This window comes from Lissotriton vulgaris, chromosome 2_1, assembly GCF_964263255.1.
Source record: "Lissotriton vulgaris chromosome 2_1, aLisVul1.2, whole genome shotgun sequence".
NCBI classification, from domain to species: Eukaryota; Metazoa; Chordata; class Amphibia; order Caudata; family Salamandridae; genus Lissotriton; species Lissotriton vulgaris.
The window spans coordinates 1,690,418,738-1,690,433,267 of NC_141687.1; positions in this window are offsets into that span (position 1 = coordinate 1,690,418,738).

Consider the following 14,530-nt stretch of genomic DNA (forward strand, 5'->3'; position numbering starts at 1 on the left):
CTTCTTAACCTAGGATGGTGGTTACTACCCGACTTGGGCTCATAACCTAGTCAACCAACAACCCAATTTCAAAGACTAGGTACATGGAAACTGGCTGCTTGGAGAGCCAAACTGGCATTGTGTAGGGACTGCTCTCCGAGTGTTAATTGCTGCCCATTCAGGAATGCATTCTTTATTCTCTCTTGATGTGTTTTGGTCCTGTGCCATCCATTGTTTCTTGATTGGAGAGGGGCTCTTGTCATCGTTTGTGTCTGTGGCATACCTTTTAATTGGCACAGGAAATGCAACATCATTGAGTCTCTTTTGAATGGTAGTCTCTGTGACATCCTTTTATTGCTTGATGCTGAGTCAGGTACATTTTTCCTATTATTTAGAGCAATCCCAGTGTTAACATTTGTTTTTTAATTGAAGCAGGCCCAATACTATCATTAGTCTCCTCTGGTTGATAGAGGGCTGTTGTCATTTTTGTCACTTTAATTGGGTCAATATGAATCAACACCAGGGGTGTCTGGTGAACTTTGAAAGTGGTGGGGCATAACGGCAACCATGTGTTTGCCTCCATTCAAGCACAGAGATTGACATATCTGTTGCAAGGTGGGTTTAGAGATTCCACCTCCTTTGAATTTTTTATTTAAAAACTATTCGTAGAAGCCCTACCCTGCACCTTTCCATTTTGTTGCCTTTTGGTTGACACAGGGTTTGTACCTTCTTTTGTTTCTTTTGACGGCGCACCTTCTGCTGTGTTTTGTCAGTTACATACCTTGCTGCTCACATTTCATACCAATGACCTGACTAAAGCTGCCTGAGGGAGCCCGGCCCATTCACTAGAAGAAACTGGGAGGACCTTGCTTGAGGTGACAGCACGTCATAGACCAGCACGCTGCCCTTGGGCTTCACAAAGGAAACAATTATTTATTCCAAAGCATTTTTGGGTTTCTTATAATGTGCTTCACCTTTTACGAGAAATTCTATGTTTATTTCTGGCTGCTGCTGCCTGAGGTATTTAACGTTCATAAGTACTGCAAATATACCTATGCTCTGATGCCAAGTTTCATATTTTCTATAAATGCGCAGGCATTTTTAGTATGGATGGGTTCAATTATTAGGTCTCGGCTGCAACAGTGCCTGCTGTGCGAGAGAAGTTGCATAATACAAGGGGCTTGTAGTCCATCCATTATTTACCTTTCATTGACTTCTTTTTCATTCGCTGCCTTCTAAATGGCCAGAGCCTGCTGGCTTCACTTCCTTTTCTTTCAGTTGGAGCATGGACTTAATAGCTTCAGTTGGATTGCTGTCCTTTTAGTGGACTGCAGTTCACCAGCCCAAATGGTCCAGTGACAGCCCACACTTAAGCTTCTAGAGTAGGGCGTTCAATGGGTCACTGACTGGTGGATATTGGAAGCCCTTCTAATGGCCTCAGAGTCCAATAAAATCCTCCATAACGTCTACCTCCCGCAGCCCCAACAGCGGGGGGATATTCTCAAGAACATGTGATAACCATCGTAAAAGTTACTTAACGCAACCTACAACATCGCAGTCCATCGCGGGAAATTTACCCTGTGTTAACCAAGTATTCACAACACGGCGGTACCATGCGTCATGTAGCCACGCTAAAATCGATGCCACGCCGCAAAAATCTAAAACACAAACACAAGAAAAGCTTCGAAGAGGCCAAGCGCGATATAAAAAGCAGCGAAAACTAGCGGTAGGCCTGCAAATCCCACGCGTCTGTCAGGAAAATGCACTATAAAACCTACAAAAACAACACATTAGAATCAATCCAAAGTGCGTAGCAACATGGATGCACCCTGATCGAGCGCAAAGGCCAACGCGAATGCCACAAGCCCCACAGACCACCAGCAAGGAACAACGGGCTCGGGGAAGGCCAAGGAGAAGAGGACGAGGAAGACTGGGTGCAGTCCACAGCAAAACCAGATCAGCGTCACGGAGGTGACAGAAAACAACCATCAACTGACCCACAATCAGACCACCAGGAATGTAGTCGGAGTGTCGAGGAGGCCAATGGAGGAGGCCAAGTGTCGCTGGCATGATGTGAAAACCTAAACCAGGTAGAAACCCACTGAAAATAGGAAGGCAGCAACGGCAACAGAAGGTGAGAGTCCTGCGCCACAGGAGGAGCTGGAGGAGCTGGAGGAAACAGAGGCCACAGTCAACAGTGTGGAGACTGTGCAAGGAGTCGGGAGTGCGGACACAGCTCAGTAGGACCTGACATCAACAGGGTGAGTAAAGACCAGGGACTTGGAGTACGGGGGAGATGGGCACAATGGCACACATGCACAATGATGTGTAGCACACTGCGCATTCACATTGACTCTGGATCATGTCCCTCATCCCCGTGACACAGTGCAGCACACACACATAGTAATAACAGCACATCCAACGACAATGTGGTACAAAGTGCAACACCGGCACTGCAGAACAGAGGACACAACTGGCGCCGCACACGTGCAGAAACAGGCCTACTACATCTGACAGACCTGGAAATTCTGAAATGGAAATGTACGAGTACAACCTCACATCCGCCATGTAGTCCAAATGTACACTGTCCTGCATCTAAATCCTGCACTTCCAAAACAGTCACAATATACATTGTCATCCAGTCTGCATGTAAATAAGAACAAGGCACCAACATACAGTCAACACAATGTCAACATGCATCTCCCCTTCGCATTGCAGAGGGACACACAACACCTCCAGCAGAGCACAGAAGACCACACATCAGTGATGCCGAAGAGGACCACCAAACCCTCAACACACTACAACAGCCCATGGACATCCCACACAACCCACCGCCAGGACCAGGGCAGCCAGGCTACTTAGAGGAGAACCCAGCCCCTGCAACAGGCCACACAGCATGAAGCACTCGCAAACATGGCAGGCTCACAACACTTCACCGACCCACACATGGCATCCCAATCCCAGGTATCAGAACACTAAAGGAGGTGGCCGAACAGGTGCGGGTGTGGTCCGAACCCATGGAAGGGGAACTTGGGGCTAGATGTAGGAGCCCTAATACCGGTCGGTAACGGCGGAATTCGGCCGTTACCGACCGGTATTAGGGTTTTCTAATGTAGGGGGCCTAATTTTTATAGATTCAGTAAATTTACCGAATCGGTAAATTTACCGATTCTGTAAAATACCGAATCGGTATATTTACCGATTCGGTAAATCCAGATGTAGCTGGCACTTCAAAGAGTGCCGCAGGCCCTTTAGGACTCAGTATTTACCACCCAATCCTATTGGGTGGTAAAATACCGAATTCCAGTGTACATGCACATCTGTGCATGTACACCTATGCCATGTGACACACAGACATGCCCTTAGGGCATGTGTGTGTGCCACATGGCACACAAGCCTGCAATTGGGGTGCTACAGGGTGTCAAAGTGACACCCCGTTCCCCCTGCCAGGATTCGGTATTTACCGATTCGGTAAATACGGATTCGGTATTTCCCATTGATTCCTATGGGCTTCAAGGCCCATAGGAACCAATGGGAAATACCGATTCAATATTTACCGAATCGGTAAATACTGAATCTTACAGAATCGGTAATTGTAAAAGAAAAATTACCTACATCTGCCTACTTCCAATTTACCTACTCTTAAATACCGAATCAGTATGATTCGGTATTTAAGAGTAGGTAAATCGGAATTACCTACATCGGGCCCCTGATTCCATACTTGGGTGTCTATTACCCTTCAGGGGCCACCTACACCCCACAAAGGAGACCCACTCTGCCATACAGACACATGCAGATGCACATTCCCAGTACAGAACCACGCCCAGGGACACGCACATATCAGTCAGACACCCGCGTTGGCTCTGCGTACGACGACCCAGTCCACTTCCCGTACAAATTGAGTGGGTGACAACAAAGCTACATGTCCAAGCTCTAACCCGCTGCCTGCAGTGACAAGTCTGCATCCGCTGTACACAGCACAATGTAATGTCATAGGGCCCAGGGCCCTCATGCATACAACAAGCCCACAGGGACACACGCAGATATCATGTTGAACTGGATAGGGCACATGCACCCGGCCCCTTTATTGGCAGGGCCACATGTACAATGATGCCTGTGCTGGATGTGTGTGGGGTGAGTATAAAGTGCTTGGTGCTGGCAACAACTTCAACAGTGGACTTCAGTGCAATGGAAACAGAAAACACCTGCATAACAGAGTCAACTGCTGAGCAACATGGAGGAAGCCGGAGCAAGTACAGAGGTCACCCAACATACAAACAGAAGTGGCCATGAGTTTCAGTGCGCTGAGGTAGGACCACTAGTGTTGAGTGCACTCATGTGAAGAAAATGTCCAGGATTGTGTCCCTTCTGGACATTCCTGATGCAGCGGCAGTGGGGGTGGTCACACCTGCATCATCTTCCTCATCATCGTCCCAGGTCTCCCAAACTGCCTGAGGTGACATTGCTGCGTGAGCTCTCCACAGCACAAAACCAAAACAGTAATGGACGATAATTCATGTTGCACTGAGTTAATGGCATGCTGAGCAGGGGAGCAGGCAGAAGATGGCATCCACAAAAGGTGTGAGCAACTCCGTCAGTCTGCCAGTACATCCGTTTCGACACTGGCAGTTAGCGGTTGGAGTTTGTCCTGGCAGTGGTGGCGTGTGCCTCCTGAGGTGATGCGACATCCGGGCCGGTCAGGACTCGATTTGATGTGTGAACCCTGGTGTGCCGCAGTTGAAGCCAAAGGCAGTGGACAGGCAGGGCAACCGACATATGGCATTGATGACCCCAAAGCCATCGCCTCAGAGGCCATCCAATAGCTCAGAAGAAGGGTTCACTGACCTGACTAGCACAGAGTTAGTGGCCCCCGATGCACAGCGGCCAGCACAGGCAACCCCTCCACGGGGCAGTGACTTGGGGTGCACTGAGGTAGGGCCTCATAGACTAGGCGGGTCTTCATCGATGTCCAAGGTGAATGTGGCAGAGAGTTGCGGGGGACAGTGGAAGGTGTCCTCCAGGGCATGATGCAGAGATCTGATGTTATCCCGAAGCAGTAAATGGAGGAGTGGAAAGCAACAGCCTCGTTGCCACCACCAATTTGGTATCAGCCACATGAGGATGAAAACTACCCCTAGTCCATAGACTCAGACACCTCCAATGTATGAACTGAGTTTGTCTATTAATGTCTGGGAACAGACTTAGTGGCACCCGGCTGGGAGGGGATGCAGTCCGTGATGATGCCGGTGCACTGATATTAACTAAGCCATTGCTAAATCAAGATCTGTGACCTACTGGACCACACTGTAGGCTGGAGGCAGAGGTCAGAAGTTGCCTACAGCCATGTGTTGTTGGCTCGCGATGCACAGAGTAGCGCACCGGGGCAGTTGTCGGTAGTGTTCGATCACCTCCGTAATGATGATTCCTTTTTCCGCCCACATGCAAAGCTTCATCCTCTTACGCCTCTCCTTGCGTGCACTGATATGTACTCTGCCTTTGGATAATCAATGTTCAGTTCCACTTCTGTGACCTACTCAAGCACAGCAAAGGCCGAGTGCAGTAGTCCTCATGGGCCAACAGAATCTTGCCTTTGTGATGTACTACTAAGACCGGGTGGCACCACTTCGAAGGGTGTATTTTGACATACACTCGGCCATAAATAATGTGCTCCGCCATGGTGTAATCAAGACTCAGTTCCAAATGTGTGACCTACTTGTCCACTGTGCATGCCGGTGGAGTACTTCAACATGTAAGGAGTACTGCAGGCCTGTGTTGCGGAAGCGTGATGGTCTGAGGCGGCTGCCAAGGTCGCATGCCTCAGCCTTGGAGATTGCACCAACACGTGCCGGGCCCTCTTTGACACACGCCGGTGTCTGCAGGTGGGCATTGAGGCCTGGGTGCGCAGGGGCAGGCAGGACTGGTTCGGGGACCAGCGTCCCAGGGTGCAGCAGGTGCACAGGATCGCTGGCAACTCCACTCACGGTGGCCGACTCTCATGGGGGAGTGAGAGGCGCTGCCCTGGCAGAGACGTTGGGCTTTCCGGAAGAAGACCAAACCCAGAGTTACGTGTCTTTTATTCACACACCTATGCAGGCCTGGCGTACGCCAGGCCAGCCCACTCCGCTCACGCTTACGGGGGACATAACAAGCTACATTTCCGTGATCTTCCCACTGACATTGTTGCGTCCACTGTCAACTACACTCCAAACACCAGTGGTGTGTGTCGACATGGATATGTGTGTGGTCTGTATACTGCAGTCTGGCCATCACATCCACGCCACACTTGGCATTGTGTACAGTCTCATTCATTGGTCACTTGCCTCCTTCACACATGCCTGGTCCCCACCTCTTCAAACATTCTGCTATTGTGTGGCCGAGGTGCCATGCCGTTGATGGCTTATGTACATGGCTAGCCCAGGTTCCCACAGTGAGTTGTGCTGTTGTGTCTGGTGGGTGTGCATGTTGTATGTGAGCTTGTGACGTGTGCATTTCCTGTGTTGTGTATTGCATGATTGTGGAGTTGAGGTGTGTGGTGTGTGCATTTAGTATTGGCCAACAAGCAGTGCATTTACGTGGATGCCCTCCTGGTGGCGCAGGTTGATGATGGACTGTCGGAAGGTGTAGGAATCATGCACACAGCCTGGGTGGTTTCCGGCAGCATTTGTGGAGATTCCTGGGTGGTCCACTATTGCCTGAACATTGGTGGGATAAGTGCGATTTCTGTTGCGCTTCTTGTGTGTAGTGTTGCCAGGGGCCACTAGTAGGACATGTGTGCAGTCAATTGCCCCCTAACATGTGCGGGAAGCCAGCTGTGGCGTACAAGCCTTGCTTGGTCTTTGGCTGTCCCTGTGTGTGGGAAGTACAGATGGTGGGGTACCAAGCTGATTGTGTCATTCATGACCGTTGTGAGGGACTTGTATTGGCCGGCTTTGTGACTCCTCCATCTCAGGCGGATGTTGGTTGGAAGGTACCAGAGGCCAACACGTGTAGCACAGCCAGCAGCATTGTTTGAGGTGGAATGTTGGCTGTCTGCTGTGTTGGTACCGTCAGCCTGTGGGCAATGGTGGTCAGGATGCGGAGGAGGGTTGTCCCTTTGAGCATGTAGTGGGCAATGACATTCTCTGGTGTTGGGTCTGTGAGATTGGTGCATTATAGGAGGGTCGCTGTCTTTGTCTGCACTGCCTCGGTGTTGGTCTGGGGGGGTGGTGGGTGACCAGGGTTGGTGGTCCTGGTGGTGGTAGCGGTGTATGTTGGGGCCCTATTTGGTGTCGGGCACTCATGTTCAGTGGGTCCATGGCATCTGTTGTTCTTCAGGTGTGGGTCTGGGCTGGGCTCCTTTTTGTAGTGCAGGCTGCTGTCCAACTTTACACCGGTCAGAGCAGGTGTTAATTTCCTGCTTCTAAGGCGCTTTATCGCAGGTTTCGTGGTCTTTTCGCCAATCTGGCTGGATGTTGAGAATGTTGCGGAGTGGTGTTGTCGCCGCTTTTGGCACGGGAACGCCTACTCTGCATCTCATTAGCGATATTTGCAGGGGACATCTGTGGCAATGTATTTTGCGCCTGCTATCGCGGGTAAACTGGTGTTATGGGCTGTTAAGACCCACTTGTGAATGGGGTGATACATTTATCACAACTTTGGCTGTGGTAAAGTGCTGTTAACTCGGCGATAGCTCCTTGAGTACATGCCCCTAGGTATCATTTCCCATAACCAATACTAGGCTGAGTAAGCGAGGCACTATGTTTGAGACATTTTGGCTCAGCTGGGTAAAGAGGGGGAATCAGTAGTTCTGCTTCCGATTCACACAGTAGTTCTTACTTTCCTCTTGTTTTTCTCCTGTAGATTTTGCTTCAGGCCCCGATTACAGTCGGCCCATTTAATTACATATGTGCTGTAACTCCTTTACCGGCACACATCACAATTACAAGTAAGGTTACAAGCAGCGCATCCCCTCCCTGCATTTTTCACCGAGGAAATAATGGAACAGGCAGATTTTGGTGAGGTAAGCACCAACATATACATGCTAGGATTTAGATCATTTTCGAAGGGAATAATTTTAATTGCGATTTATTCATCACACCTGATAAATTATGATCCCGGTGGTGTGCGATAAATATGGCGTCCTCTTTCAAGCCGACCATAATTAAGTCTGTAAAGCAGATGATATCTCCTGAAGGGGACAATGGGCCTGAGGTAAATGGGTGAGCCCTGTAATTATGGTGGGCCGTGTAACAGGAGTTAAAAAGGCATTTGCAAAGAGGTTCGGAGAGGGAAAGTCCTTCCTTTATATTTGCTAGCCGACTTGTGCCCAATTAACCCAAACAATATTAAATCTTATTGAGACTGGAGGTCTCAGCAAATTAGCCTGTGATGGAAGGTGCATTTCCGTTTAGCAATTAAAAAGCAAGCTCTTGAGGGAAACAAACACGGTGGATTGGCAGTAGTTTTCAACCTCCTCTGATGAAGAAAGAACCAAGAAGTGAAAAGGCTTGGCATCCTGACAAATTACCTCCGATGAGGTGCTAAGCATAGAGAGAGTAATTACGCGTTTATCTTCAAGGGCTCTGTGGGTCAGGCTGGAGTCATTTACTTCCACGCAGGATTGCCAAGGCTATAGACCTCTTCTTTCACTTTGTATGAACAAGTGATGCTTGCAGTATTCATTCATTCATTCATTCATTCATTCATTCATTCATTCATTTACTCATGTCAAGCTTTTTTTTAGCCTAAAGGACCCAGACGAGGGATTGCTCGCTCTGCAGCTGTTCGAACGGATGTATGACGGTACAACACGTACCGTTACAACGCGTCCCTTTACGACGCAGTTTTAACAACGCGAGTCATTACAACGACTTGCGTTGGGGGGCGCTGATAGTGAATAGTTTAATTTACTATTCCAACACCAGTCCCCGTGGATAGTAGAGAAGGTGTTGGATAGTAAATTAAACTATCCTCTATTCTAGAGTGCCCTCCAGCGAAAGTCGTTTTAACGACTTTCGTTGTTAAAGCTGCGTCGTAATGGTACCGCGTTGTACAAGTTACGTTGTAAAGGATGTTTCCCGTTTGAACGAGAGGTCTGCAGATACAGCGATGGCCGGTGGAGGTGAGCGCTGTGGGGCTGCGGGACGTGGTGGGAGGGTTGTAATTCGATGGAATAGGTAAAATTAATTAAATAAATAAAACCTATTCCGTCATTTGTCGACTCCCCAACCGGCCCTCTCCACCACCCCACCTTGCTTACCTACACCGGCCGCAGCTACTCAGACATCTTAGGGCTTATTTACAAGCACCTTGTGCCATTGGTATGTCACTTTTTCCTGAGAGCCAAAACAACGTGATCTTGGCTAAATAATTCGCAGTGCCATCTGAGTCACTAGTGAGATGTGGGGAGTAGAGTTGGCTACGGTAGCTGTTTTGAGTCTGCCTTAACATTTGTGGCTAAACATCGGCTTTGTTATCAGATGAAATGCTGTCCGTCAGGCATTTGCTGTAACAGTCTAGAAGTATACCATAGCATGTGGCTTGTGCACCGTTTCCAGGAGCCAACGGTCAGCATAGCAAACGGATTCCCTCTATAGGCTGGTGAGGAACCAGTGCTGTCCACTCTCACATCTGCACAACCAGCATGTCTACAAGTGTCCAAGAGGCCGAGGCTGCTCTCTCGGTCTCCACTGCTCTGGGCTGTGCCAGAGGTTTTGCAGCAAAGATCGTAGAAAATAGGTTCTACCTCCGTCCAATAAAACTCTAAGGGGCAGATTTACAAGCCCCTTGCGACATCTTTACAACACCGTTTCGTCACTTGTGTGGCGCAGCGGTGTCGTAAACAATGCGCCACTATGCAACATATTTACAATGTGAAGCATTTAGGGAGATGTATCACGGTGTAAAGCCCTGCACTACATTATACCTGCATCAGGTATAATGTATGCAAGGTGGACGTTCCGTCGCAAGAAAGCCTCTTAAAAGTGACGCAGTAAAATCTCCAAGATTTCACTGAGTCACATTCACGACCCTGCTGCGTCAAAACCTTATGCATGCTTGTAGCAGGCGTACAGACTGACGCAGCCCAGCAAGTATATGCCACTACCTGAGCAGTGCTGGGGTTGGGTAGCGCTTGCGACACGACTCCAGCACTGCGTCACGCATCTGTCTATCCTTACGCCACAGTGCACAGATTTGTAAATCCGGTGCATCCATGTTGGTGCAAGGGGTTATTTACATCACGCAAAATAACTGGTGCATCGCTGCTAATATGCAGAGATGCACCAGTTATTGTAAATCTTCCCCCTGTGTTCCCTCACTCCTGTTAACACAAAAACCTTGTTGATGAAAACCAAAGCGCCCTCAAGACACCCCAAAACTACTACCTAAATGTAGCTCAGCGGGTCTTAATCCCTTATCATAAAAAGTCTTGTGCGTGCATCTGGTGTACGCATTAAAATAATTCAGGATAATGCATGTAATAAATTTGTAAAATGCCAAAATGTCCCCTTGAAGGCCATAAAATGTAAAAAAGTGGAATAGGCGGGAGAGTATAATCTGTAGGATGCTGCAAATTCTTGAAGTATTAGTGCAGATGACTGCTGTTTTTTTTAGAGTTTTTTTCTTCATGCTTTGAAACTTAAATTCCATAGACCTTGAGGTCAGACTGAACTCCCCATCAACCAGGAATTAATAGAGAAGTGGCTCTGTACCGGATCCAGAGCAGATCACTGAATGATGACAGGATGTTCTTTGACCTGTCACATTTGATTACTTTAACCCAGCATTTGCTAACACGGGACACCAGCTCGGCTCAGCCCGAAGAGTGATAAGTAGGTTTCGGTTAGGTTGTTTGGCCAGGTGGCAGGCAGGTGGTAAGACAGTGGGACTATATTGCTTGCATGCGCAATTTGTTTTTTGTGTTCACGCTTTTATGTCGATGGCATATGGATGAAGCTCAGCCGTCTGAAACTGAACTCAGACGAGATGGAAGTCCTCATCCTGGGACCATCCTCCTCTGCCTGGGACGACTCCTGGTGGCCCTCTGCGCAAGTCCACAGACCATGCACGCAACCTGGGCTTCATCCTGGACTCATCCCTCATGATTACCAAGCAAGTCAACGCCGTCTCTTCATCCTGTTTCAACACCTTGAGCATGCTCCGAAAGATCTTCCGGTGGATCCCCACCGACACCAGGAAGAAGGTCACCCTGGCCCTCGTCACCAGCCGACTGGACTACGGGAACACCCTCCACGCTGGAACCACAGCCAAACTCCAGAAAAGACTCCAGCGCATACAGAACGCCTCTGCACGACTCATCCTGGACATCACCCGTCACAGCCACATTTCTGCCCATCTGAAAGACCTGCACTGGCTCCCCATCAGCAAGAGGATCACAAGGCTCTCCACAACATGGGCCCCAAATACCTCAACAGCCGCCTCACATTCTACACACCTACCCGCAAGCTCCGATCCGCCAGCCTCGCTCTCACCGCCGTCCCACGAATTCGCAAAGCCATCGCCGGAGGAAGATCCTTCTCCTAACTGGCGGCCAATACATGGAACTCCCTCCCCACCCCCCTATGGCTGACCCAGGACCATCTCTCCTCCATGAAATAACTCAATCCCTGGCTGTTCAAGCAGTAGCGACCCCCCTGCCCATCAGCGCCTTGAGACCCTAACGGGTGAGAGCGCGCTCTACAAATTACTTGATTGATTGATTGATGGCAGAGACTCACCTCCTGATCGGGAATGCTCCACAAGATCTTAAAAGAACCCTATGAGACCTGTGATAATAAAGTAACTTCTCCAGTAGGTGTCCAAAATAGATATTCCAACTGATTAAGAACTTCCAACTGGTTAAGAACTTTGTAAAGAAATATTTTGGGGAGAAAAAGTACAGGATAGTGATCCGGTAATGGCTGAAAATGTATTGCATAAACAAAATGTCCCAGTAGGACAGGAGATATGTGGAGACTCGGTTGTTCCATAGTAGTACATTCCTCGCACATATCTTCTACACCCATGGTGTCCCTGAGTCAAGTTTTAACCCCTAATAACTATCAGAGTAGCAGCTCTTGAAACAAGATTATTTACCTGAAAAAACGATACACCCCCCAAAGGATACAATAGAGGTTTTTAGGGAAATTTAGGATTTAAGACGTGTTCCCAATAGGGATACGTTTTTGGTAAGTGAATTAGGTGAGCCGGTGAGAACTTTGAACACATTAAACATGCTCACTTGTATGCTTATTATGCGGTAAACATTGCAGGGATTATTTGGAAGCACTTTTATCACTCACGAAGAAATAACGTAATCAATTTCCATTGTTCTCTGCTAAGGAGGAATAAGGTAAGTCAAGCAGCAAATGCGAAGTTTTGCAGGAAAATTAGGCTTCAGTGGCCTGATTCAGAGAACTAAATTAAGACAAAATCATAAACTTACTACCATTTTGGTATTCGCAGAAGGCACTTACTCATTTTGGTATTCACAGAAGGCACTTACTCATTTCAGTATTCACAGAAATTAGGAGTCCTAACTTTAAATGCCTTCTTTGAATACCAAAAGTCTTAAAGTTAGGATTTTTCTCAGTTTAGGAGTGGTAAAGTCAGGATTCCTATCTTTAGGACTCCTAAAGGCTTTCTGTGCATACCAAAAGTCTTAAAGTTAGGATGTTTCTCAGTTTAGGAATAGTAAAGTTAGGACTCCTAATTTTAGGACTCCTAAATGCCTTCTGTTAATACCGAAAGTCCTAAAGTTAGGATTGTTCTCAGTTTATGAGTCCTAAGTTAGGAGTCCTAACTTTACTACTCCTAAACTGAGAAAAATCCTAACTTTAAGACTATTGGTATTCACAGAAGGCATTTAGGAGTCTTAAAGTTCAGGACTCCTATCTTCTGTGAATACTGAAATGAGTAAGTGCCTTCTGTGAATACTAAAATGAGTAAGTGCCTTCTGTGAATACCAAAATGGTAGTAAGTTTAGGATTTTGTCTTAAGTTAGTTCTGTGAACCGGGCCCCAAGTGTCTCACTAGAAATTTCAAAGACAGCTTTACTAATTGAACCAGTTATTAATGTTCTTATCTCTAGGGTTCCATCTTGGATCATGCGCTTCCCTCATATAAAAAGGTAAACAAAAAAAGAAGGAAGTAAATATTGTGCCTTATAAGTATGTTAATAATCAGAAAAATGGAAAGTAAAAGTACACGTTTTGAGAACATAATGGCTGGCAAAATCTCACCAGTAAATGGGTAAACGCATGATATTTCACCTGGGAATTATTCCCTCACTCACGTAATTTCCAGCACCACTTTCCTTGCACGTTATCTTCTTTCCCCCTCCCCATCCTTGGAGCAACCACCGAATGTATAGTATTTATAAACCAATTGTGTGAATAAAATTTGTCACATATGATGTTTGTATCCTTGCATATCCTTTCGAGAAAAGATTGTTTCTAAGTTTTCTGCCCATTGGGCAGTGCGAATTTGGTTGTTACGCATAGAACTATGATTTTGTGATTAATTCAGATATTGTGAAGTTTTTGGTTTGAGGACCATTGTTCTTCTATATTGAATGCTACCCAGGTCCACAAACTTGTAACAGGATATCCCCTTACCTGTAATGGTTAAATACCAGCAGTCAAACAAAGAACACTTTAAAAGGAATTTACAAGAGCATTGTCACGAGACAAGAACTGATAAAGCATGGAATATAGCCAGAGCTGTGAAGGGCTGGTTGAAAGCGTCCTAGGTTTCACTGCAGGATCTACGCACTTAGGTAGCACTAAAGCAATTATAAAGTAAAAACACTGCCACTGAAGGGACTACCTTGTGTGCAGATGTGCTCATTCCGAAAGAGCAATATGGAGTCACTCAAAGTGAACTTAATCAGTGGCCAAATAGGCTAACCCGTTTTCCCATGCTATAAGCTATAGTGGGAGGAAGCAACATCTGAATGACACCACAACAGGCCAATGAATGAAGAGAAGTTGCTGAAGCCACTTTCTAGTAATTATACATATAATTTTAGTAAAATCAAAGGGTCTTGGCTAACGCCAGACCTAAACATGGAAATTGTACTAATCCTGCCTATTATCAATTCATATCTTTCTTTGATTGTATATCTGAACATTTTGATAGTATCAGAATCCTTGGATGATTGGCTAGTGTCTTTAGACCTGAATCCATTGTAAGAGTTAATAGCAGGGGCGGCTCCCCATTAGAGCGGAGGAGTGTCACCCAACTGCTTTCTTGCAGTACGGGAAGCAGAAACATAAAATGGTAAAATTACCATTTTATGTTTCTGCTTCTCGCACTGCTAGAAAGCAGAAGTGTTTGGTTGGGGTGCGGTGGGTGGGCGAGTCGGGGAGGAGTGGCTTGTCCAATGCTGCAGGCCCTGACTGTTTGGTCGGCCCTCTGGGGCTGACCAAAAAAGTAATGTGCACTTTCCCTTTTCTCCATGTAAGCTGCATGCAGCCTACATAAAGAAAATGGCCTTCCCATAGGCACCCGACTAAGCACTGTCCCCACCAATCACAACGCTGTCATTGTAGCGTTATGATTGGCTTATGGG